The sequence below is a fragment of the Sander lucioperca genome, chromosome 23 (genome assembly GCF_008315115.2).
Source record: "Sander lucioperca isolate FBNREF2018 chromosome 23, SLUC_FBN_1.2, whole genome shotgun sequence".
Taxonomy (NCBI): domain Eukaryota; kingdom Metazoa; phylum Chordata; class Actinopteri; order Perciformes; family Percidae; genus Sander; species Sander lucioperca.
Window position 1 is genome coordinate 899,960 of NC_050195.1, and position 6,053 is coordinate 906,012.

Below are 6,053 nucleotides of genomic sequence, written 5' to 3' on the forward strand. Positions count from 1 at the left end.
GCCTTCCTGATCAGTTTGTTAAATCTGTTTGTGTCACTGGCTCTGGAAGGTGAGAGTGGAAGCTGAAAACTACAAATACTGTACATGTACGTAAATGCTAATTTGGAGTGAGCCGGTCAGTATTGTGAATTACAAACCCAACTGAGTGTCTTGAATCAGCCTGAAGGGGTTCAATTTGCAATAATGACACGCTCGCTCTACATTATATGTCACAGCCAGAGCTGTGTTTTCTCAGTTTTGTGTTCTACTGTGTTTTTCCCCCTCCCTTTTGTGTTTGTATGTGGGTGGTGACTTGGGCTGGACTAGTGGCGGAGCCACACATCTGATGGGAGTTGGAAATCAGCTCCTGGGCTTTAAGACGCCTGTTCTCCAGATGGTCGACGCCAGATTATTGCGTATCAAGTGGTATAGTAACTCAGCCCAATTATCAGTTTTTTGTATTTACTTTTACTTTATTACTTTTGTACTTACAGTGCCGTCAAGTAATTATCTGTCTTGTTTCTGCCTTGTCTCAGGTAGACTATCTGGAAGAACTTGAGCCCACACTGCTGCTGGACAGCACTACCTGCCATTGCTCTCCTGCCTGCCCCTCACTCATTTACCGCTCATCAACTTTGGATCAGTATTCTTTGTTTGTAAATAAGTGAGCTAACAATGGAGCTAACTAATGCTCTGTTTGCACTGTTGCCAATAGCACTGCTAGAGATCCCTTTTTTCTCCACCCTCTCTCTCCCTTTGATCTGCTGATCAGCAGTATGAGCTCTGTATGAGCACAAATATTCATTAAAAAACAATTATATTGATTTAAAAATGGTCCGCCAGAGTGGATATGGTATTGCAATAAATACCAATTCAATTTTATTTATAGTATCAAATCATAACAAGAGTTATCTCAATACAATTTACAGATAGAGTAGGTCTAGACCACACTCTATAATTTACAAAGACCCAACAATTCTAGTAATTCCCCCAAGAGCAAGCATTTAGTGCGACAGTGGCGAGGAAAAACTCCCTTTTAGGAAGAAATCTCGGACAGCTCTTGGTAGGCGGTGTCTGACGGTGCCGATTGGAGGTGTGATGAACAGTGGCAATAACAGTCACAGTAAAGATAATGGAACAGTGACTAGAAATAGTAGTCGTAGTAGTTCATAGCATAGCAGGGCACTGCAGGGCGTAGCAGGATGCAGCAGGACGCAGCAGGACACTGCAGGGCACGGCAGAGCAAAGCAGGGAGTGCAGCAGGACCACGGCGACACCTGCAACCATGATTTTGGTGCCACCCTAATCCAAGGAAACAAGTTGGGCGAAAAAAAAAACAAAGGACTCTGGGGAATAAGCTCCCCAGAGCTAGGTTAGTAACAAGCATTTCTGGGACATGGATGCACACAAATGGAAAGAGAGAGGAGAGAGAAGCTCAGTGTGTCAAAGGAAGTCCCCCGGCAGTCTAAAACTATAACAGCATAATTAAGAGAGACAGGTTAAGGAGAGGAGCCTGGTCGGGCTAGAACTCTCCCCAACCGGATCGGGCTGTATTGGCCTGCCTCCCTCTATTTTTATTATATTATTGATTATATGGTAAATTAATCTGACGACTATGAAGAGAGCAGGTGGACCGGGTTAGGTGGACGCTGCAACTCCTCACTCCCTAACTATAAGCTTTATCGAAGAGGAGAGTTTAAGTTTTTAAGTTTACTCTAAAATGTGGTGACGGTGTCTGCCCTCCGAACCCAGATTGGGAGCTGGTTCCACAGGAGAGGAGTCTGAGAGCTGAAGGCTCTGGCTCCCATTCTACTTTTAGAGGAACCACAAGTAACTCTGCATTCTGGGAGTGCAGTGCTCTAGTGGTACAATAAGGTACTATGAGCTCTTCAAGATATGATGGCGCTTGACCATTTAGAGCTTTGTAGGTCAGGAGAAGGATTTTAAATTCAATCCTGGATTTTACAGGAAGATTTTCAGAGGATTTTAAGAGAAGAAAACTATAAGTGCTTGAGTATAACTGGTGTAGTTAAATGCAGTCCAGGCAAATAGCGGCTAATTTAAACAATAAAGCAGAGTTGAGTATGTTTTTTTGCTGGAGCAGCAAACTAGCGTCTGTAATACGGGAACAGTAGAAGTGAGACAATACGCTTACCGTAAACGTCAGCACGCACAACTTTCACTCCTTTCCTTTTCCCGTTGTGAAAGTTACCTTAGAATATGTTAGTCTAAATGAAGCCACTCCTCCCAGTCATAAATAATACTCAAATTCCTAGAGGCTCAGGCCGAGGAGGGGGAGTTGCAGCCATATTTGATTCAAGCCTGTTAATTAATCCTAAACCTAAACTGACCAGTTACCTGGGGCCTCATGTATAAAATATTGCGCAGCTTTCATACCAGAAGATGTCGTACGGCCAAAACTTGAAAAGTACCTACGCACAGAAATATTCACATGTATAAAACCGGGCGTACGCCAGGTCCTGCGCACCTTTCCTTTATACATCACCATCAACGTGAAATTGAGCGCACATGAACAAGCCACCACCCCGCCTTGCCTCCTCCAATGGGTGAATATGGAAATTACTAAAAATGCGGCGCTGACGTCATTCTTCGTCCAATCACAACGGGTTATCCCGCTGCAGACGGGAAAAAAACTTCACCGACTGTGAGGTTGAGGTGCTGATCGCGGAGGTGGAGGTGAGAACAAAAATGTTCTGTTTGGAGGTTTGTCATCTTGGATAAGCAATAAAAGAAAATGCCCAGAGTGGCAAATGGTGACCGGGTGGTGAATGCACCAAACCATGGCAGAAATAAAAAAAAAAAAATGTCTAATGTCAAAGTGGAAATCAAGAGAATAGTGGCAGCGCCACACCAGTTACAGAACAACATGCATCTCAGTGTCAGTCCAAATTACGCATTATAAGCAGTTTGAACTCACTGATGTAATGCAATTTATTATTAAGTGTTAGTAGGCTCAGTGATGAGGGAGGGAGATCCGAGAGGAGGAGAGGTTAGTGAGGCCAGCGTCTCCACGGTAGGTAACAGTGCGCACGGATCCGCTGCGCCACGCATGGATAAAATAATGAAATAGTAAATAGGACTACAGTAACAGAAATATGTGCAAAATTAAAACAGTCAAGACGGCCCAGTGTTTGGTGGACCGGGTACACCTTGTTCACTTAATAGCCTACAAATCATCCACGGGATCAATTACGCATCACATGAGTTTGCCCACCCGGCACAGCGTTTGTTCCTGTGCGCCACGGATGTCTGAGCCTCAGCAACTACAGACTCACAGACACTATCGCATTTTTCCGTGCCAATCGTTTTATTGCACAGTGAGTAGATATTTCATCTATGGGAAATAAAGAGGATGACTGAAAGTATTTTCTAAGTGGATTTATCATTCATTTCCCATCCTCATGTTTAACAGAGGTTAAGTAGCCTGCAAATTAAACAGTTAATAGTGTGAACAATGTGAAACATCCATATAAATGATCAAACTTTTATGGAGTATCAGTGGATATAATTGTTTTTTTATAAACAACGTCACAGACGTATGCCAGTAAGTGAAGTGGAAAACTTTATTTTGTAATGTTTGGTGATTTTCAGCCCTTTTCAGTGGGAATTCGGCACGTTACAGAGCCAGACAAGACTTTGCGGACGGTTCGCACAGTCTCACGACTGCTCAACAGTTTGCGTGATGGCCCACACATTCTCACGTCAAGTTCACCTTTTATACATCACAAAGTGTCCGTGAAAACCAGCGTATGCAAGCTTTTCGTGCTGTCAGGCATTATTTGAGGTGTTCATCAGTCAGTGAAATGGGAGCCAGTGTCACGGTTTCTCAGATACAGAACCCAAATGCAGACCAGGACAAGGTAGGTGGTGAAAAAGGGGAGTATTTATTGAAGAACACAAGTAATGCCAAATGTGGAGACAGGTGAGTCCGGGTGATGGGGGCTGAAGGTGGGGACGAGTGGGTTGGAAGGCGAGAGCTGGGAAACAAGAATCTTGGTGGTTCGATATGGTTGGAGGTTCAGGTTGCCAGGCAGAGGTGGAGAGAATTTCCCGGGTGAAACTGCAGACAAAGGAACAGGAATCAGTTTAGCGACAAACAAAAGCATCAGAGCAGCAAAGCTAACTATCAAAAGGATTAAGCTGACACGCAAGCACAACATACTGGTTAGGCTAACGATCCAGCAGGGAATGGATGTCAGGTCACAGCTTATATGGTGTAGAGATGATGATCAGGACCAGGTGTGCAGATTACTGATGAGCCACAGGTGAGTGCAGTTACAGACGATCCTGGGTTTCCTGCCTTGCCCTCGTTGCCCGGCAACAGCAACAGGTGCATTCAGGAAAGTCAGGCAGGGAAACAGACTCAAGGAGGAGGGTTCATGACAGCCAGAGCCTTCAGCTATCAAGCTCCTCTCATGTGAAACCAGTTCCCAGTTGCTCTCAGGAGTCCGGCAGGCAGACACCATCTCCACGTTTAAGAGTAAGCTTATAACTCTACTCTTTTTTTTCTTCTTTTTTTTAGATAATTTTTTTTTTATTGCTTTTTATATTTCAAACATACATCACAGAGAAACACAAATTGAACAAGAACAAAAACCCTCTCCCACCCCCCACCCTCTGCGGTCTCGAGGAAAACAAAATAAAAAACAAACAGAAATCACACCTTGCCTAATCACTCTCCTCTAGTTCTTGTGGCGCTGAGGTCATTAGGTCTGATATTTGTGCTGCTGTGCTTTTCCATAGGCTGATAGTCGATGATTTGTCTTTGTTAATCCTTGCTGTAGAGAGCTCAAGCATAACTATGTCTAGAAAATACGCTAACCACTGTTATATACAAAGCGAGTGGGGGGGGAGCCAGCGTTGAACTATAATTTTCTTGGTTGCAGTTGAGCCGGCTAGCCAAATTCTCCTCTGTCTCCCAAGCAGGTGTTATTTCATCAAAGTCATCATTAAGTAACAAAACAATCGGGTCAGTAGGAATTCGACATCCTATCATATCAGATATTATTGATGTTGTTTTATTCCAGACCTAATGCTAAATAACCTGTTCACACTCCCAGACCATATGCAGGAAAGAATATGTATAAATGAATACGTAGCTTGTTCAGACTGTAAAGGCTTGTGCTTCGCCCACTGCTGAGAAGTTTAGTTACTGTTCGGCGTGATAATAATCTCCGTCGGTCCGTCTGTTAACAGCAGACACAGTCTGTGTAGACCGGCGGAGCTGTGTTATCTCCACGGAGAATCAGCTGTTTAGCGCACCAGAGTGGTTATAATGAACGTCCCCTCAGTCAGACGAAATTCTCAGAGTCTGCCCTAATTTCACATTAGTCCAGACCTGAGTGACTGAGAGGCTGGTCATTATCGATAACTAAGCTCTAAGTGTGTCTCTTTCTTTCCCCTTTCTTCTTTTACCAACCTCACACACACACACACACACACACACACACACACACACACACACACACACACACACACACGTGCGTGAATAGCTAAACCGCTAGCCCATAGCAAAGTAGCTAGTGTGTTCTTTAAGCCTGAAAGCTAACCGGCTTGCTCTAGCCACACAGCGCTGCACCCAGCACCACTACCACCCTCTTGAGGCTAAATAGTAGAGTTGAGCCGGATACTCGGCTGAAACGAGTATCCGGTACGGATAAAGCACTTTTGCCGAGTACGAGTATTATACGAGTAATACGAGTCAATATCTGTGCTCGGATTGAATAAAAATCCTCATTGGATAGTTGACTGTGTCTGCGTTCTGTGATAGGGTAGTCGTCACAGCGCCCCTCCCCTACACACACATACAGATGTATTGCGTTGTTGTGTCCCGCTCTGCTCACTCACACACACACAGAACATCTCTCTCTCTGTCTCTCTCTCTCTCTCAGGTTCGCCGGTCTTTTCCATTAACGTTTAGGGTTTTTTCAGCTTCAGTTTTGTTTTTTACTTCGGTTTGTAGTACTTACTTATTAACCAGTAGAGTTCTGGTAAACGTGGGGTTTGTTCAGACGTGGTGCTTGGTAGAATGCGACTCGCGTTGCGTCTCTGCC